The sequence below is a fragment of the Podarcis erhardii genome (genome assembly GCF_964252035.2).
Source record: "Podarcis erhardii genome assembly, chromosome: 1".
NCBI lineage: Eukaryota > Metazoa > Chordata > Lepidosauria > Squamata > Lacertidae > Podarcis > Podarcis erhardii.
The window spans coordinates 105,999,170-106,021,260 of NC_138497.1; positions in this window are offsets into that span (position 1 = coordinate 105,999,170).

Sequence of the window (22,091 nt, forward strand, 5' to 3'; positions counted from 1 at the left end):
AAAGTTCACAAATTGTTTAAAAACCATATTGTCAGAAGAGCAATATTGATGGTCTGGACAAAATATAAGGACTTATTGGAGAGTAAGACTCCGAGGTGGCTCTCACCGGTGGAGGCCAAGGCACGTAAGAGACTTAACATGGAAGCCTACTGGCCTAAATATTGGGAAATAATTGAAAAAATTGGAGACAATTGGAGGTTGCTGAGCTTGGAAAAATTGAAAAACAAGGTGCGAGATTGGTTGCACTATGCTCAAATCCAGGAGGTTTTTAAAGTGGATAAAAAGGTTGGATTCCAGGTGGAAAAATCGAAACTAGAGACAGAACTGTTAGAGCCAAAAAATAAATTACTTTCGAGAATGTATAATTTGCTGCTTAAATGGAATACACAGGACGAGACAGTCAAATCCGCCATGATAAAATGGGCACAGGACTTGGGGCACAACATTATGTTTGAAGACTGGGAAAGGTTATGGAACACCGGAATGAAATTTACGGCATGTAGTGCCTTGAAGGAAAATATTATGAAAATGATATACCGGTGGTACATGACCCCAGTCAAACTTGCTAAGATATATCACCTGTCTGACAATAAATGTTGGAAATGTAAAGAGGCGGAAGGGACATTCTTTCACCTCTGGTGGACTTGCCCGAAAGTGAAGGCCTTTTGGGAGATGATTCATAATGAACTAAAAAAGGTACTTAGATTTACCTTACCTAAGAAACCGGAGGCCTTTCTTCTGGGCATTGTGGACCAGAGAGTACTTAAGAAAGATAGAACTTTTTTTATGTATGCTACCACAGCAGCAAGGATCCTGATTGCTAAGCATTGGAAGACACAAGATTTACCCACGCTGGAGGAATGGCAGACGCAGTTGATGGACTATATGGAATTGGCTGAAATGACTGGCAGAATCCGAGACTTGGGAGAAGAAACAATCGAGGAGGACTGGGAAAAATTTAAAGACTATTTGAAAAAACATTACAAGTTGTATGAATGTTAAAAAATGCACTTTTTAGAAATTCTTGCTTCAGCATTGGTAAACTAATGAAATGGAAATTAAGGTACAAGAAGTCAGAGGTGGAATAATGAAATAACTTTATTATGTTTAAGCTAAAACATATAAGATTTGGGTTATAATAGTTTTGAAATTAGGCAACATGATAAAATGAAAGATACAATAAGCTTTGAAATAAGATAACAAATTGCTGATATTTTGTATTACAGAGAATGCAGGGTTTGGAGGATGTGGGGAAGTCCAATAGATGTACTGGAAAAAAGGATTATGGAAATTTGTAATTTCTCTACTGTACTTTTCTATTTCTGTCTTTATCTCTTTTTTCTGTATTTCATAAACTTAATAAAAATATTATTAAAAAAAAAAAAAAGAGGACTATCCCTGGAAAATAGGAACACTTGGAGGACCGGCTATTTGGCTGTCAAAAAATATATACTAAAGACTTTCTTCAGAATTAAATGACATTCTTGTTGTTAGCGATTTGATCTCTATAAATCCACTGTCCAAACCTCTGTCTTTCCCCAGGCATGTAAGAAAATAAGAACCAAGAGAAGGAAAACCAGGTGGAGGTTGTGTGCCAACTGGGAAAGCAGCCAGTCAAGATATTTAGTCACAACAGCTATTGCCTTAGTGGTGCCTGAGCTGTGGCACATTGCTGAACTACAACTCTCATCAGCCACAGCCAGCATGGCCTATGATGATGTGAGTAGTTGTTCAGCAACATCTGGGGGGGCCATGTTAGCCACCTATGCTCCAAGGCAATAAAGTTTTCTTGCAAAGCACTTCAAAAGGGGTGCACAATATGACATTTACATTTTATATTGTGTTCTTTAGTGCGGGGGTGGGAGAACTACATGGTGGTAGAAGTGCCCGTCAGAATTTGACGGACTCCAACACCCATCAACCCCAGCCAGCATGGCCAGTAGTTAGGGATGAGGGAAGTTGTAGTCCAACAACATCTGGAAGGCCCCGTGCCTGCTTTAGACATGCCAATTCCCTCCACAATGGCATAAATTGTGATCTCTCTGAGCTTGTGTGTGTGTTTTCTCATCTTGATTAAAACATTTGCCCATGGTACTCCAGAACGGTCCTATTAACATCGATGAAAGAACAGGATTAAATACTGAACATTGTTTCCTTTAAAAAGTGGTAAACAACTGTGAAGGATCAGATCCTTTAACTAGGTTTTGAAAGGGCCTATAGAATAAACTTGACAATGACTCTAATTACAAATTTTTCATTTATTTTTCTGAGTGCCTTGGCTCATCCCTTTGTCTCTGGAGTAATGTGTTTATAATTCTAATACCTCACAGCTAATCTTTGTTGTTAGGGATTGACAGTGCACGGTAGGTGTTAATGAAGCTGCCTACATGAAGGAGATAGGAAAGGTTAACATGCAATCTGTTTGTCTGATATAACTTTGGCTCTTTACTTCAAGAAACCCACGTAATGAGAGTTAGAGAGACTTGCTCATGCAAATCTGCTTTGCCTCCTATTATATTTCAAGTCCCAAGGGCAAGTAATAAACCCGTCACAGATAACATTTCAAGTTAGTTTTGCAGCTCTAATGAGGCTAATGTAACATTTCTAAACCAAAGTGTCCTCCATTATCTAGATTTGTTATTTGTCATCCTCTTATAGAAAATGAATTTATGTACTAAAGAAGGGTGATATCCTTGTTCTCTAGATTTCTGCTTATGGGTGGTTCTAGGGAGTGGCCAATGCTTCTCTGTTGAAGGGAGTTATGCCCATCACCCTGAAAGAGATAACAGCCCCTTCTACATAGTTGTTACCTGGATTCAGAGGTTTTGGAAGGCGAACGAGAGTGCGGTGGCCGGTGAGTTGAAGGTATGTCTGCAGGAAGCAAACCGTCTAGATTCATTCTAGTGTGGTTTCAGACCTGGTTTTGGAACTAAAACAGTCTTGGTTGCCCTGACTTATTACTTTTATTGAGAGACAGAAAGGGGGAATGTAACTCTCTCAGTGGCCTTTAACATCACTGACCATGGTGTCCTTCTGGGAGTTGCGAATTGGAGGTATTATTCTTACTTACTTGACTGAATTTGTAGGCCACTTTTTTCTCTAAGGAGCTGAAGGTGGTGTAGATGGTTCTTCCCCTCCTCATGTAAACCCCACAACAGCTCTGTGAGGTAGGTTAGGCTGAGAGGCAGCGACAGGCCCAAGGCCATCCCATGAGCTTCTTGGTTGAGTGGAGATTTGGTCCGCCAAGTCCACACTCTAACCGCTACACTACTGTGACTCTGTACTAAAGTAGCTCCTCTCCGAGCTTTAAGGTTGCTACCAGAAAGTAGTACTAGAAGATTGTTGCTTGGTTCCATGGCTCTTGGTCTGTGGGGTCCCACAGGGTCTATTCTGTCTCCTGTGCTATTTAACATCTATATGAAACCATTCGGAGATGTCAACTGCAGATGTGGTGTCATCAGTATGTTGAAGACAAGTAGCTCTGTCTTTCCACTCCATCAACATCAGGAGAGGCTGTAAAAGTGATGGACAGGTGTCTGGAGGCAGTGACAGACTGAATAGGGGTTAATAAACTGAGGCTGAATCCTGATAAGATGAAAGTGCTGTGGGTGGTGGTTCTCATGTCAAGGAATTAGGTATATGTCCTCTTCTGGGAGGGGTTATGTGCCCCCCAGCTCTGGTAAGATCAGGTTCATAGTCTCCTAGATTCCAACTTGTCACTGGAGTCTCAGATCGCTTCCGTGGATAGGAGTGTTTATGTCCAGGTTAGAGGGCACTAGTTTGCATAATATTTGTATGCACAAATCTGCTGTCCCAGTGCTGTTGATGGGCAACTTTAAGGCTCTCCCTTCTTATGGTTCTTTATCTTGAAATTTGGACAAGATCAACCCATTCAAATAGGCTTTCAAACAAAGGATTGCCCTCTGAAAGCCCTTCACACAGAGGACTGTCCTCCATCAATTAACACACATGCCAACTGCCTTTTCCTCTGGGACAAACACTGTTTTCTTCTCCTTAACCCTTTAGGTCCATTAGGGATGACATATTGAGATTTGCTAAAAACCATAAATAAAACTCAGTGGCGCAAAGGAACAAGCATATATTCCACAACATATTGTACTAATGGATCACAACAGTTTGTCACTTTAGAAAACTACTTCAGTCTGATTCCTTGGCAATGTTTTCTTTATTGCTCTCCACCGTGGAGAGACTTGTGGGTTTGTTGCTTTATGTGAGCTGTTTCAGGGATTTTTTAAAAATACCCGCAAGTAGTTCTTCTATGGTTTGTGTAAATAAATCAAGCTTTGCAGAAACAACCAAGGTCACAATTCAACTTGTTTTATGTGTTGTTTAGGGACACAAGACTCTCAAATTGCTTGCTAAAAAAATGGAGGAAGATGAAATAGAGCAAACTTGCATCCTTGGGGGGGGGTGGAGTTTATTCCTTGTTTCTGATTCAGAATTGGTGTATTAAATTGGAATTGGGATGGAACAGGATAGGATAGGATAATTGCCATTTATTTATGTATTTTGATTAAAGAACTTCACAGAATGTCCCTATCTGAAACACCTACACCCTCCCAGCTTATTATTGTTCTACCAGCTGTAAAATTAAATACTATATAATATATCTCATTTCATGAGAGGGGTCTACATTTATTTATTTGTTCAATTGTTGTTATTGTTGTTTTAAAAAACTGCCCTTCACCATCTCAGATTCTAATGTGGGTTACAAATATCCAGATTCCAAATTACATCCACTATAGGCTGGCATAACGTTTGTTGGTATGTGTATGTGTATGTGTATGCGTGCGCGCGCGCGCACACACACGGATTGTTGCTGGATTGGGATCCCTCCTGTCATCCTAAAAGTATAATTGTTTAATGTACATTGAAATGGAAAATAAATATACAATGTTCCCATACTGTACTGTGAAGCATGACTGGAAATTTCCATGAAGAGTCTACCAGGTTAATCATTAAAAGGACCATATCATTGTGGCTCAGTCACAAGGTGTTTAGCCCACAGCCGTATGAAAAGGTCTATGCATATGCTAATCTGTAGCTCTCTTTATGCCAAGCTGCTGAAGAGAATGTCTCTGTGAATCTCTGCCTCTAGAAAACAGCCTGAGGCTAATAGAGGTTGCAATGGAGGAGAGTCTGACTAATGTCACAGGCAGGTACATCAATATGCCTGTTAAATCTAACCAGCTGAGATTCTGAAATTTTGTCAAAAGCAGTGGTGGCTGGTTATCATTGGGCAAGGACAAAGAGACCAATTGTTGGTGGTGCCAGAGCCGATGACAGGAAGAGCCCCCATTATGCAAGGGAGGACCAAAAAAAAAAAAAAAAAAAAAAAAAAGATAGAAAGAGACCACTTGAAAACCACAATAAAGCACAAAGCACCTTGTCCTCCCCCTTCCTTTCCTGGCTGTTTTAAGGATTCTCAAGCTTTAAAGAAAATATTCAAATACCTTCCAAGAGCCAAGCCCAGTCCTTTCAGCAGCTGACTAATTGCAGCACATTAGCATATGCCGGTCCAAGAGCGCCTCTTGATTAATGCCAATTGTCCAAAATATAGATGAATCAGTAGACCCCACTGAGGAACGTTGCCAGGATTTGTGCCTCATTTGTGCTTTCCCCTGCCTGTACCTCCTCGCAGCCCATGGAGGGGCTATGGGGAGAGACCGCCATTGACTCGTGACATGACTGGAAACCCCTGAGGTTTGATTTTTAGATTAGGATGCGATATATTTGTAACCAAAGATATTATGCCTTATACTGGGACAAGTATAAAAAATTATGCAACTAAGTGAATCTAACTTTATTAGTTTTAAGTTGTTAGGAGTTAAGTTCTAGAAGTAAAGCTTTTGAACCATATTTTTGTACCAGAGTTTTTTTATTTCAATACAAGAATCAGTTTTTTATTCATCTAACAGCTTCCATATGCACAATATTAATAGCCTCAATATTTATTAAGGTAGGGATGGGGTAACTTATACCTGTTTTACAGGGTGACTTCTTGCTGCCTTTCTTTAACCCAGCCACCTTGAGTAATAGCCCTATCTTGTAACACACCCTATACCCGTGGGTCTCAGGGCAGTTCACAAGTTACAATATATAAAGTACAATATACATAATAAAAATAATTACTGTATTTTTCCGTGTATAAGATGCCCCCGTGTATAAGACGACCCCTATTTTTTGAGCACAAAATTAAGAAATAAAAAATTGCAACATTCCGTGTATAAGACTACCCCCAATTTTAAACTTTTTTTTGGGGGGGGGAATATAGCCTTATACACAGAAAAATACAGTAAAACAGTTAACAATACTAATGTATGCAAACTAATAAAAAATACATTCCCCAACAAAAGCCCCAACTAAAAGATATGGCATGTGGGGATAACTGTACGTCAAGCTTTGAATCTTATTGCATTCTGCACCCAACTTTCCTTCATTTTCTGTACTCAAAAAAGGACTAGGATGTGGTGACCTTCTGGGAAAGATACATTAGCAAAAGAAAAGCAGCTACTCTGATATAAGATGGCTGCGCTTTTCTTGCATTTATAACTGCAAAATAATGGAGCATATTTTAGAGGTCACCATTCTAGGTTTCTGATGAATCATGACAGATGTTCCCTCACTCCCAGCAATGAAAGGGTGGTTCCTAAAAGACAACAACATTCGTTTTTAACAGAGGAGAAGGAGAAAGAACTTACTTCACTCCGATCATTTTAGGTGAATAGGTTTGGGAACCTTTTGTCCAAATTCTTATCTTTCATCTCAGCACAGACAGCTGATGCCACTTAGCTAATCCTTTGTATTCTGAAGATAGCATCTGGGCTACAGTGTAATTATTGATATATATATTTGATGCCGGCGCTCTGAGAAAGCAACAATGATGAAAGAGCATGCCAGATACTGAAGGAGACTCTAAAAAGCCACAGGCAGGTACATCAATATGCCCGTTAAATCTAACTAGCCGAGATCCTGAAATTCTGTCAAAAGCAGTGGTGGCTGGTTATCATTGGGCAAGGACAAAGGGACCAGTTATAGGTGGTGCCAGAGCCAATGACAGGACAAGCCCCCTTGACTAGTTGTAAGTAAAAGGCAGAAAGACGGGGACTGACTGAGGACACACAGGTTAGCAGGGCAGTGCCCCATTTTCCCAAATAGACCACAGGCACAATATGTATTTGAAAAAGGAAAGATCTTCAGGATCTTAATCCTCACATGCAATCCAAGAAGGCGGGTCTGAAATCCACTCCATGCTCAGTCTTCCCAAAATATTCTTCACTTAAGAAAACAAAGGTGATCTGCTCCTGCAGTGGAGAATGCAACAGGAGTGTGTGTGGAAACTAGCTCACTATACAAAGGTCAAATTGGCATTCATTGCCTCCGGCTCTGCCTACCAGTGCATGTAGTCCCCATGCATGAGGCTCTTGGGCTGAGAAAGATTCCCCACCCCTGCTATAGACCATCTGGAAGAATATGCTCAGTCACCTCAGTATGAAAGTCATGGGCAGGAATCAAAACATGGCAGAGCTGCAACCTGGGAAGGTTGGTCCTTGGGTCTGCTGATCTGGGATATCACCACCATCACCACCAAGAAAAATATGGTCTGTTCCCATTACAGTGGTACCTCGGGTTAAGTACTTAATTTGTTCCAGTGGTCAGTTCTTAACCTGAAACTGTTCTTAACCTGAAGCACCACTTTAGCTAATGGGGCCTCCTGCTGCTGCTGCGCCGCTGGAGCACAATTTCTGTTCTCATCCTGAAGCAAAGTTCTTAACCTGAAGCACTATTTCTGGGAGTCTGTAACCTGAAGTGTATGTAACCCGAGGTACCACTGTATATTTTTCTAGAAGAAGAGGTGCCAGAACTCCTCATGTATGCCTCCCTTATTCTCTTAGAATGGCAATGGCGTCCACCTGAGAGGTGCTGGAACTTAGTTCTGGCAAGTTCCAGATGAAAAAATCCCTGATCTGCTCTATTATTACAGCAGCTAGGAGTGCCCTGGATCAAGAATAATCCCCCCGGAGCTTTATTGAAACCTGATGGATTTTCTGTCGTACATCAAGACTCGCAATAAGAGATGAATCGAAGCGTCTGATGCAACATCAATAGTATGTCTGTTTTGGGGACCAGCCGTTGTGTTGAATCCTGATTAAAAAAAGTTCTGCAGTTATGGGGGAAGATGAAGCATTTGCCAAAACACACACACACACAACACGGTGGCTCCTTGGAAATATGCAAAGTTTTAATTGGGCAGAAGATACCGTCACATACTGGTGTTATATAATTTCGGTTTCTCTCTTCCTATAAAATCGATTGTCCTGGAAGCTGCGTTGCATGCTGACAAATGGGAGCACTTTGTCACAAGCAATTATGCCACGCTACATTAAACTGCCATATAATCTATGACATTATGGGACTCGGAGTGTGCTCAACATTTCTCAGCCAGGAGAAGTACGCTCAGCTCCATTAAGTATTTGCTTAAATAGGAATTGTGCGAAAAGTTTTCGTTTGTTTGCTTTGCTTTGTTTTGTTTTTTTGGTTGGAAAGAAACATATATTACAACCACACGTGGGCACATGCAGCAGTGGCGCACATTCTGGGGTGGAGCTGTGCCGCTCCCTTTCCCGACTTCTCTGTTTCCCCCATTTGTTAATTTAATTAATTGTGTCTTATCTGAGTTAGGCATCCTGAAGCTGGGGCTCTGGGAGGCTGGCGAAACATTTGAAGGGGATTTCAGGTTAATGATAAAGGGCTGCATGGCTTGGGGAAGGAAAAAATTAATTTATTGTAGATCAAATGGTTCTGGGTTTTTTTTTGTACTGTTACATTTAAGTTTTCAAAAACAAACCCCAATTTTAACCCTCAAATCACAACACTGTTTTATGTCTTGCCTTGCCTCAAGTTATATATGTTTGTTTTCCTGAGTATATATTCCTTTTTTCTCAACAGACCCTTATTTGTGTGTGGCTTATTCAAAGCACTTGGCAGTTCCCCTAGTTCACCTCGTGGCAGAGGTATAGTTTGAGCAATGAAATGATAAGGGCTTCCAGAGACAAGCTCACAGTAATAATTCTAGCTTTCTAGTCTTGCCTGTGAGCCTTAAATTGCCATCCCAAAATGGCCCTGAATGTGACATGGAGGTAGAGTCCTGCCCGGTGTAATGTTCTGGTGAGACACAGAGCTGTGAAGAGAGTGGTAAGAGAATATGGTGATTTTTTTCTCCATATAAATACTGAAGTGCATCAGCAGAGAGCTAGAAGGCAAAGATAAATTTTTTACTAGCAAAGATATAGATATTTGAAGGGTGGCTATAAATAAGCAATGAAAAGCCACTTTTGAAGTAGAATTATGCTGTCTTAACATTGCTAGAATTCGTAAATGCTTAAAACAGTCCAAAACCCCAACACATCATGCCTTTAAAGCACTGACACCCCAAGAATCCTGGCGACTGTAGTTTGTTAAAGGTGCAGGGAACTGTAGCTCTGTGCCCAGGTTTCGTTGTGGGGGAGAAATGTGCTTCGACACAACAAATCAGCCAACCCAGGCTCCTGGTTTTAAAAATATAAATACCTTTGCATCAAATACCAGTATCAAATCACACCCCCCCAGGCTGTGCCACTCCCCCCTCTCTCTAAAGGTAAAGGGACCCCTGACCGTTAAGTCCAGTCGCAAACAACTGTGGGGTTGCGTGCTCATCTCGCTCTATAGGCCGAGGGAGCCGGCGTTTGTCCGCAGACAGCTTCCGGTCATGTGGCCAGCATGACTAAGCTGCTTCTGGCAAACCAGAGCAGCGCACAGAAACGCTGTTTACCTTCCCACTGGGGTGGTATCTATTTATCTACTTGCACTTTGACATGCTTTTGAACTGCTAGGTTGGCAGGAGCTGGGACCGAGCAATGGGAGCTCACCCCGTCGCGAGGATTCAAACCGCCAACCTTCTGATCGGCAAGCCCTAGGCTCTGTGGTTTAGACCACAGCACCACCCACAACCATTTTACACCCACCCACCCACCCACCCACACCCACCCACACAAACATTGCAACTCTATTTACAACTGAGAAGAAAAACAATAGTAGTGGGGATGACAGATTCAATTCTGCACACTAAAAGTGAGGTGAAAACATAATCTGAGCATTCAACAATTCTCAGTACCCAGTGAGTTATTTGACAACCTGGCAGCAAGAAGAGTCAAAAGCTGTCACATTTACACACACTTCATGCTAGCAGAATGTCTTGCTCTCAGTGAAGCCTTTTTGTTGTTGTATTGCACCCATGCCACTATAAACACTTACAAGATGAGATGAGCTATTAGCATGACAGACTGCCGTGTGTGCGCCTGGCGAAGATGTTTAGGGGAATCTCTGAGCCACTGTGTGGAAATGAAAATAACAAACAACTGCCCTGGGTGGGAGGGCCAAGGGGCAGCAGCCCCAATAAAAGGCCGTACTTGTGGGGTGGCGTGGCACACAAAGTAAAAAGAGGTGCCGGTACTCTGTACCCTTGCGTACCAACTGAAAAAAGCATTGCATATGATACATATATTACTGAAAATAACATACATAAATGCATCTGTCAGGGGCTCAGGAGCAGAGGCACAGGGGAGAGAGGAAACGGAGAGCAAAGGGGAAGAATCTGAGGGCAGCGTAGGGGAGTATGACAGTGGCCCGAGAGATTCCATGAGCTTCTCCAGCGATTCAGAAGATTCCCAGAGGGGGGCACCGATGGCCAGGGCAAGGGGGGTCCCAGGGGGGACGCACCAGAAGCAAGGGGCCAGCGGGGACTCCCAAAGCAGCAGCGGGAGATCAGGGCCAGTTCCCCCACCAGAGCGTAGTGGGGGGGGGAAGAGTCCCATGTATCAGGGCCAGCGTCTCCTCCAGTAGGGAGAGAAGATGAGTCAGGGCTGACCACGCCTCTATTGGAGAGTGAGGGAACGGAGGGGAAGTCAGGTCCAGCTAGCCCCCCCGAAGGGGGAAGCAGTGACAGGAGCAGTGTAACGGTCAGGAGAAAGGTTGCCGGCTGGGCGCGCGCGCCAAGTTCAAATGTACAGGCGCGTGGGACAGCAGAAAACCCGGATTGGGAACCAGGTCCTAAAGCCCGCCGGAGGCAGGGGGAAGACTCAGGGGACTCAGCGTCAGAAGAGTCTAGAAAGGGCAAGACCCCAGCGGACAGGCGGACCCAGAGGAGGAAAGAGCAAAGGAAGAGGTAGAGCAAGGCTAGAGTCTTAAACTGGTGTCTGGGGGGAGGAGATTCAGACGGAGCTTCAGCGGTCTAGAGTTTGAGACGTAGAGCTGCGCGCCGTGGCTTTGAAATCGAAACTGAACTTCAATAAAGACTTTTGTATATAACAAGGAACTGGCGTTGGTCCTTTGTGAGCTGGGACCTCGGGCAGCTCTGACAGCATCATAATAGGAAACACCACTTTGCAAAAATGTGCATATTAGAGGAAATTGCATAGAAATCCAAACAGTGTAAGCTTCTCAGCTTGCCAGACAGAACAATCGCCCCTTTCCTCCTTTGTGAACTGTTCTGTTGGTTCTCCATGCCAAATACCTAAGCCAATTTTCTTTGGAGGAGAAGGAAAGTCCCATTGTGCTAGTGGAAATCCTTTCTACGGGAATCCTGGTCTTTGCAAGCAGATGAGAAATCTTATCTGTATGAAATGACTTTGTTGTTAAAAAGTGTGGCACTTACTGTAACAACTTCATGCACTTATTTTTCTAGGGGGGGGGGGAGCACTGATCCTGTGCATACTTTACCCTAATGCATGCATTTTGTGCACTTTCTTGACTCAAGAATTGCACTGAAAAATTCAGAGAAGTTTGAAATTTTGAAGGATGGCTGCATTTCAGTTTGCATACTGTTTCCGGAAGTGTGAATTAAGTCCACCTTTAAATGCAAACTGAACCAAATTTCTCTCCCATCTGTCACAGACCCACTTCCCTCCCTCCCTCCCTCCCTCCCTCCCTCCCTCCCTCCCCCCCCTCCTGTCTACTGTTTTTCTTTTATGGAACTTAAGGCGATATACGTAGGCTTTTCAGGCAATTCCCCATCCAGACAAAAACCTGGACCTGATGAGCTTCAGCAAGATGAAAGCAATGTGTAAGAATATAAGAAGACCCCTGCTGGATCAGACCCAAAGATCATGCGCTGCAGCATTCTGGTCTCACTGTGGCTAGCTGGTTGCCTTCAAATCATGCCCTGGGACTGAGGTCCCTCAGCCAATATTCCACTCACAGGCTACACCCTGCAGCTCCAGGACCAAGGGAACTGCTTTGGTAGTATGATAGATATCCAAATTAAAACTTGAGTCTGAAGATATTTGTTTTGGTTCGTACACCCTGCTTCCGCCACAGGTATCACATAATTATCTGTGTATTATGTTGTTGGCATCCGTCTGTCTCAAGAGACAAAGGAGTGCACCTCCAGGGGTGAAGTGAAACTGCAGGAGAATCAGAGCACCTGCTGTGGCTGCAGAGACCAGTAAACTGTAAAGGCTGCCTCCCACATTGATTTTGCTGTGTTGGCAGCACCATAGTAACCTCTCTGGGGCGCAGGCCTGGGCATTGTGTATGGAGGTCCTGGGCTGCCCCTCTTGGCCTCACTGATGTGGTCCAGAAGAAAACAGAGCAATACATTGGGAACCAGCTTAGCTGCAGGAGTTGCCAGAAGAAGGCATACAAGGCACCATCAAACTGTTTTAGGTAATGAGTAGAATAAAGGGCAAATAAAGTTATGTTAGTGGAAACCAGCAAAACAAGTCCTGTTAGCGCAAGGAGGCTTTCTCACCACTTCTCCTCTTGTGCCCTCTCACCTATCCCAAGTTGGCTCAAGGCTGGGGTTGTGATGACCCCCAAACAAGTGTGCAGTGGGGAGGAGAAGGGAGGCTGTTCTGTCTGGCAGACAGAAATGTTTTCGCTTACAGGAGAACGGCTTTTGCGCGATGCTGAATTCTACCCAAAGTGTATTACGAAATTCTATACGTTTGCGTATTGCATTTATACACCGTCATACCTTGGAAGTCGAACGGGATCCGTTTCAGAAGTCCATTCGACATCCAAAAAGTTTGACTTCCAAGGCACAGCTTCCAAGAGTACCCTGTAGCCAATCGGAAGCCGCGGAAGCCGCGCCATATGTTCTGTTTCCGAAAATCATTCAAAAACTGGAACAATCACTTTTGGTTTTTGAAATGTTCGAGTTTACAGGCATTCAGCTTTCTAGGTTCCACTGCACATGCATTTGTGTGCCACTCCAGTTCTGTGGGTCCACATGTCATATACTGCCAGTTTTTTTACAACACAATGGGTGCAGCAAACTCTGCTTGGGAACACCAGCTGTAAGCATTCGCACATTCTATTCCACTGGAGCTTTGAAGCAAAGCTAATATATCCTCTAGCTCTAACTGCTAAAGCACTTTCTGTTCTTTTTACATTGTCTGAGAAAACTGCAGTTTCTTCCAGTGTCTGCAACTGGCTCGGAAAACGCAGCCAGGCATTTCTGCAGCAGCTGTTCCTCAAACCTGTTTTGCGCCACTTTAAAAAAACACCAAAAAAACAGCCACCCAAAAGTGCTTCTTTAAAATTGATCATGCTCCTATCTATAAATTACTCTTTTCTTATAGTTATTAAGTGCCCCATTCATAGCAATTTGTCTTAAGTTCTCATTGCCTACAGTATTTCATTTGTCACTATATTTGTCACTTTTTCTTTTTTAATCCTAGTTCTGTCATGAATTCTGCTCATAATTATCCAGAGCAGATCCCAATGTATAGTTAGCAGAGTAAAAACATAAACCACGTTGTAGGATTCCCCTCAAAATAGACCAGAGGCCATTAGTTACATCCAGCAGAGTTTTTTTTTTCCACTACTGAAGGTAAATGAGCTTTACGGTCACAAATCCAATATTCTTCAGGATCGGAATTCAGATGAAGATGATGGACTTTTCGGAGCTGGCTGACCTTACTGGAAGAATCCGTGACCAGAAAGAGGAGGAAACACAAGAAGACTAGAAGAAATTTAAAGAATATTTAGTGAGATACTGTAATATAAGATAATTAGGAAATCCCTAGAAGTAACAGATTAGGCTGAGGGATAGAAAAAGATTAATAATAAAGATTATTATGGATGACAATTGGAAGTAAGGTTAAGAAGTTTGTAATGAAAGAAGATACTGATGTTATATGAAATTGGGAACTGCTAAATATGTATCACTTCATGGATCACTGCCTTGCCGTGGCGAAGGGGCTTGAATAACTCAGAGAAGCTATGAGCTATGCCGTGCAGGGCCACCCAAGATGGACAGGTCATAGTGGAGAGTTTTGACCAAACGTGATGCACCTGGAGCAGGAACCGGCAAGCCACTCCAGTATCCCTGCCAAGAAAACTCCATGGACAAAGACAACAGACATATAAAAGTTATGACGCTGGAAGATGAGCCCCTCAGGTCAGAAGGCGTCCAACATGCTACTGAGGAAGAGCGGAGGACAAGTACAAGTAGATTCAGAGCTGATGAAGCAGCTGGGCCAAAGCTGAAAGGACGCTCAGTTGCGGATATGCCTGGAAGCGAAAGGAAAGTCCAATGCTGTAAAGAAAAATATTGCATAGGAACCTGGAATGTAAGAACCATGAACCTTGGTAAGTTGGATGTGGTCAAAAATGAGATGGCAAGAATAAATATTGACATCCTGGGTATCAGTGAACTAAAATGGACGGGAATGGGCAAATTAAGTTCGGATGACCATCATATCTACTACTGTGGGCAAGAAACCCGTAAAAGAAATGGAGTGGCTCTCATAGTCAACCAAAGAGTGGCGAAAGCTGTACTGGGATGCAATCTCAAAAATGATAGAATGATCTCGATACAAATCCAAGGCAGACCTTTTAACATCACAGTAATCAAAGTTTATGCACCAACCACTGGTGCTGAAGAAACTGAAATTGACTAATTCTATGAAGACTTATAACACCTTATAGAAATGACACCAAAAAAGGATGTTCCTCTCATTATAGGGGATTGGAATGCTAAAGTAGGGAGTCAAGAGATAAAAGGAACAACTGGCAAGTTTGGCTTTGAAGTTCAAAACGAAGGAGGGCAAAGGCTAATAGAGTTCTGCCAAGAGAACAAACTGGTCATCACAAACACTCTTTTCCAACAACACAAGAGACGACTCTACACATGGACATCAACAGATGGGCAGCATCGAAATCAAATTGATTATATTCTCTGCAGCCAGAGATGGAGAAGCTCTATACAGTCAGCAAAAACAAGACCTGGAGCTGACTGTGGCTCAGATCATCAGCTTCTTATAGCAAAATTCAAGCTTAAACTGAAGAAAGCAGGAAAAACCACTGGGCCGGTAAGATACAATCTAAGTCAAATCCCTTATGAATACACAGTGGAAGTAAGGAACAGGTTTAAGGATTTAGATCTGGTGGACAGAGTGCCTGAAGAACTATGGATGGAGGCTCGTAACATTATACAGGAGGCAGCAACTAAAACCATCCCAATGAAAAGGAAATGCAAGAAAGCAAAGTGGCTGTCCAGTGAGGCCTTACAAACAGCGGGGGAGAGAAGGCAAGCAAAATGCGAGGGAGATAGTGAAAGATACAGGAAATTGAATGCAGACTTCCAAAAAATAGCAAGGAGAGACAAGAAGGCCTTCTTAAACGAGCAATGCAAAGAAATAGAGGAAAACAATAGAATGGGAAAAACCAGAGATCTGTTCAAGAAAATTGGAGATATGAAAGGAACATTTCGTACAAAGATTACCATAATAAAAGACAAAAGTGGAAAGGACTTAACAGAAGCAGAAGACATCAAGAAGAGGTGGCAAGAATACACAGAGGAACTATACCAGAAAGAAATGGATGTCTCGTACACCCCAGGTAGTGTGGTTGCTGACCTTGAGCCAGACATCCTGGAGAGTGAAGTCAAATGGGCCTTAGAAAGCACTGCTCATAACAAGGCCAGTGGAAGTGATGATATTCCAGCTGAACTATTAAAAATTTTAAAAGATGATGCTGTTAAGGTGCTACACTCAATACGCCAGCAAATTTGGAAAACTCAGCAGTGGCCAGAGGACTGGAGAAGATCAGTCTACATCCCAATCCCAAAGAAGGGCAGTGCCAAAGAATGCTCCAACTACCGCACAATTGCACTCATTTCACACGCTAGCAAGGTTATGCTTAAAATTCTACAAGGCAGGCTTAAGCAGTATGTGGACCGAGAACTCCCAGAAGTGCAAGCTGGATTTCGAAGGGGCAGAGGAACCAGAGACCAAATTGCAAACATGCGCTGGATTATGGAGAAAGCTAGAGAGTTCCAGAAAGACATCTACTTCTGCTTCATTGACTATGCAAAAGCCTTCGATTGTGATGACCACAGCAAACTATGGCAAGTTCTTAAAGAACTGGGAGTGCCTGATCACCTCATCTGTCTCCTGAGATATCTCTATGTGGGACAAGAAGCTCCAGTTAGAACTGGATATGGAACAACTGATTGGTTCAAAATTGGGAAAGGAGTACGGCAAGGCTGTATATTGTCTCCCTGCTTATTTAACTTATATGCAGAATTCATCATGCAAAAGGCTGGGCTGGATGAATCCCAAGCCGGAATTAAGATCGCCGGAAGAAATATCAACAACCTCAGATATGCAGATGACACAACCTTGATGGCAGAAAGTGAGGAGGAATTAAAGAACCTTTTAATGATGGTGAAAGAAGAGAGTGCAAAATATGGTCTGAAGCTCAACATCAAAAAAACAAAGATCATGGCCACTGGGCCCATCACCTCCTGGCAAATAGAAGGGGTAGAAATGGAGGCAGTGAGAGATTTTACTTTCTTGGGCTCCATGATCACTGCAGATGGTGACAGCAGTCAGGAAATTAAAAGACGCTTGCTCCTTAGGAGAAAGGCAATGGCAAACCTAGACAGCACCTTAAAAAGCAGACACATCACCTTGCCAACAAAGGTCCGTATAGTTAAAGCCATGGTTTTCCCAGTAGTGATGTATGGAAGTGAGAGCTGGACCATAAAGAAGGCTGATTGCTGAAGAATTGATGCTTTTGAATTATGGTGCTGGAGGAGACTCTTGAGAGTCCCATGGACTGCAAGAAGATCAAACACATCCATTCTGAAGGAAATCAGCCCTGAGTGCTCACTGGAAGGACAGATTGTGAAGCTGAGGCTCCAATACTTTGGCCACCTCATGTGAAGAGAAGACTCCCTGGAAAAGACCCTGATGTTGGGAAAGATGGAGGGCACAAGGAGAAGGGGATGACAGAGGACGAGATGGTTGGACAGTGTTCTCGAAGCTACAAACATGAGTCTGACCAAACTGCGGGAGGCAGTGGAAGACAGGAGTGCCTGGCGTACTCTGATCCATGGGGTCACGAAGAGTCGGACATGACTAAACGACTAAACAACAACAACAAAATATGTAATATGATGAAATCCAGATTGGAGGGTATCAAGGAAGTCTTCTAGCAATGTAAATACACCAGGGAATAAGAAGAAAAAATTCTTCTTTTATTTCGTGTGTTTTTATTGTTGTTAAGTTTTTATGTTTTTGTCTATGTGTTATAAGAGAAAACTAATAATTTTTTGGGGGGGAAAAGGAATACTCCTTAAGAAATCCAGTTGCAGTAAAAAAAAACTTAGTACTTAAACTTACAGTAAGACTAAAACCTTAGCACTTAAACATGCTATGTACAGAACACCACACCAGAAGGAAAGAGAGACAGAAAGTGAAACTCAGGCTCCTTCTGGCCTGTTCTTGTAGTCAGCGTGACATTGAGTGAAAGAGATAACAGAATCAATTTAAACCAGCTGTTCAGTTTCTATGAAAACAACAGGAACCTTCTGCTTGTTTCTAGGCAGAATAGAAACTTGCTTGTCAGCTGGAAACTTCAAGCTTGCACCAGCTTGTATCACACAGAGAAGCTTCCAGAACCTTCTTTAATTGATTAGAATAGGAAATATCTCTACACATCTGATCAATACCTTCGGCATCAAAAAATGCAAACTGGCAAGTTTTCCATACTGGTAACTTTGTCAATCTACAACTGGTGTTTTAAATTTCAAGGGCTTTACTGTCACTACTGAATATGATAGTCATGCGTTTTAGGGGGGGGAAAGTGCCTGATTTCTGTTTTCTCTTTGTAGAAGTTCCTTTTAATTCTTGGGTTTTGGATTGCTTGCATATTATTTATTCTAATCAAATTTATTAGCTGCTATTCAAAAGACAATGTCTTTCCTTTTCTTACATACTGTATCTTATTTTAAAAGGTGTCTAAATGTTTACAATGAAAGAATATCTCCTCCTCTTATGTGGTTTGCATTATAGGACAGATACCAACAGAGGTCTATTTCTTATAATTCCTCTCTTATAAGTCTTCTCTACCTCAGCAGATGTCTTAACCCCACCCCACCCAGCCCTCTGGATTCTCTCACCGGCTTGTAAGTCCTTTTCCTTCAAAACTGCTTTAGGCCTTCCATTCTAAAGCACAGCTGCGAAACCTCAACTATGCATGCAGTAAGAGAAGGAAAGAGGGAGGGAACACACGTGTGTGTGTGTGTGTGTGTGTGTGTGTGTTGTTTTTGTTAATAGATGCATTTCAGTGCATACTCCACCCTAGTACTAATGCACATTTGCACACATTACATGTCTGGAGAAGTACATTGCAAAATTCAGAGACGTGTGAATTTTGAAGGATGGCTATGCATATTATTTGCTTTGCGTGTTATTTCAGAAAGCACCAAATTGGTAAGTTGCCTTAAGATATGAACTGAGTCAAAAAAATTCTCCCCTGTCCTAGTTAGGGGTGGAGCCAGAGAAGACCCTGGTCAATAGCAAAGCCTGGTGGTGAGATTATTAGTAAAAAATAACTCCAAAATTTTGTTGGGCCATTTCTATAATATATTGACTTTTCGGACCCCTTATTTGTCTACCTGCCAGAATGCAATTTTCCAGATTAGACCTCTAAAAAAACTGGCAATTAATAACCCTGTAACAAATTTTGGACCAGTACGAGCTACCATATTTGTGAATCTTTTATTTGCTTTCACCACAGAGCTACAGCAAAAGTGTTTAAGGCAGTTTCCTGCTACGCTCCATGTTGGTTTCTGCACTCCCAACATCAAGTACAAACTCACACTCTGCCATTAGCCACATTTCTTTGAGAATTCAGCCAATTAGTTGTAATTTGGATATTTGAAATGTACAGCTTGTTTCAAAGGAACCGGTGGCTCGCCCTTCAGACAGAGACACCTTTGAAGTCACCCGTCCATTTTTAAGTATTCTGTTTGCCAGTTTCTCATGGCAATCTAGTCAGTGTCAACTAGCATTCCTCCAAGGATTGAGTGAGTACCATTTTAACTTATTTCCTTTAAGGATTTGCATCTGGATCAAACTACATCTGCAGATGCAAGATGGGTGCTGTTCTGTGCCTGCTTATGCTTATTAGTACCTTAAAAAACACAACATCCTTAAGGGGTACGATAGGAAATAGGTCTGAAGCAAGAAAAGATAAAGGAGCAGGCTGCGTAACAGATGGAAAGTTTGTGAACGACTGCCTAGGGTAGATTGCCCTGCCTCTTACTGAGCTGTTGTGGCATAACTGATAAAAATCACAACTTGTTTTTCAAACATGGCCCACGAGGGAGAAAACTGTTAACAATAATGGCTTTTGGAAGACAGCAGTGGTTCATCACTGGGAATAAGCGAGAGGTGCCAACCGAGTATCTGACTCAGCCCAGCAAGGGGAAAAAAGTATGTACGTTTCAAAAGGCAATATTTGTGCATTAACCCTGAATATTCAGTGGAGGAGAATTGATGTATTTACCATGGTTTCATCTACATGGGTGTTTTATTGTCTTCAGTTATCTGCATCTACGATAAGGAACTTTGTTTCTTTTGAACAAAGTGGGCTGTTACAGAATGAACAGACTGTTTTCTAAAAAGCTGGATCTACAGAGCTGGATCGCTGAGGTTTGCATGGTACTTTTGTAATCTCTTTTTGCAAGGACCATGACTCAGTGACAGAGCACACACTTTCCAAGCAAAAACCTGGTATCACCAACCAAAATACCAAGTAGGAGTTGATTCAAAAGAACCTCTGCCAAATACCTCAGAGAACTGACACCCATCAGAATGGATATGGGTTGGCCCTCCAAAAGTTGATGCAGTACAATGCCCATCAGTCCTAGCTACCATGCCCCCAAACCAGAGGTGACAGACGTCCTAGTCCAACAACACTGGGAGAGCACCACATTGACTACTCCTGGAACAGGCAATGCTGGAGTAGATGAACAAATAGTGTTACTTGTTCAAAAGTCACTTCTGACCCTATGTCTCTCAGGAGAGCTTGCAAATGAAAAGCAACCATAGTGCTAGTCCTAAGACAGTAACCAGTACATACAGTGAGAAAATAGGCACTGCATCTATTTAGTAAGTGAGCATTCTCTGTGCAGAGAATACATTTATGTGAAATGTGTGTCACATCTTTGATTATGATGTATGATACAACACCACTTTGACAGTTAAATAATAAGGCAGGCTTCCCTCTCCTTCTCCTCCGAGAGGTCTCTGAGGCAATCAACATGTTTAATTTAGCAGTTAAATTAGATTGATTCCAGCAGCTGCATCCAAGATCTTTGGAAGCATGACCCTTTGCAATGATCTCTCCCTCCTCCACCTCCTCTTTGGGATCTAACATCCCTCACTGACTTATGTACCATAAAACAGGCCTCTTCCTCCCCTCCCCTCCTCCCCTCCCGCTCTAAAGCAGGAGCACAATGTGCCCAAAAAAAAAAAAAAAAATCAGTGACCCTTGTCACTTCCCTGAAAAGGACGTCAGAAGAATAATATTAACCTTTTGGCTGAGCTTGTGTAGTTCTCTTTCACTAATTGCAAACCAATACATGTGTAACTGCAACTGATGTTTCTTGTGAATTAATTGCTTTGAAGAAGGGGAAACCAGGAGAAAAATGAATCATGCTTCAGAGCAAGTGGGGTCCAATCTAGCTAAGAGCCAGCGTGAGCTTTACTGTCTCTGTTCAATCACATTTAGCTGTCCCCTGAATAACATAATGTTCTGATATCAGCAGCATCTCATTCACGTACGTACGCCTTGCAGCATGGTGGATGGCCATCAAGGGTTGCGAAAGTTAGGCATCTGCCAAGGGCCCACACATCAGCAGGAGACCCACTGCCAAAACCCCCTGTGGACCTAGTCCTCCTCTTCACCATTGCAGCCTGTTGTTCACCTGCCCCTCACCATGGCTAGGACAACAGCAGTAGTGAGATGTCGAAGAAGTAGATGTGCTTTTCTGCTTCTGCATTTTTACCTGGCAAGCAAGCATTGGTGTATATCAGGAGTCGGCAAACTAAGACCCGTGAATTCAAGATTGCCTTCAGGATCCAGCCCGCGGACTGTCCGTGGATCGGCGTGGGGATTCTGTTTGTTCGGGCTATGCCATGCCCCTGCCCAGTGCCATTTCATCCTCCCTCCCTCATCCTAGCTTCTCCCCGCCCTGCCTAGAGGAGGAAGGGGGCTGGGCTGAGCTGGCTGAGTGCCATTTTAAGCAGTCCCTCTCTGCAGCCAGCCCTTAAGTGCCACTCATCTTCCCTCTGCCGCCACCCTGGTGCTCCTGTGGGCCAGAGAGCTCAGTAGACGAGCTCGCTCTGCCTACCCACAAGAAGAAGTAGCAGTTTTACTGGTGGTGGTGGTAGCCCCAGGGAAGGTAAGCACAGCGGCTGGGGCTGGGGAGGAGGACTACTTGCCCCTCTCGCCTCTTCTTTCAGTACCTCCCCGGTGCCACTTCTCTAGGCTGCCACAAGGTCTGAGGGACAATGGACCGGCCCCTCTGCTAAAAATTTTTGCCGGCCCCTGGTGTATATGCTGGACATTTTGTTTTTTTTTAATGGATCTTCTGCCACACTGTACTTTAATTTTATATTTGGGGATCTGAGCAACTCTGTACATAATGAAACTCTGTGTTCCTCCATTCATTATAATGGGGCATCTAAACACATCTATAACTTTGTCCTCTGTTGGCCAAAGTGGGGGAGTCA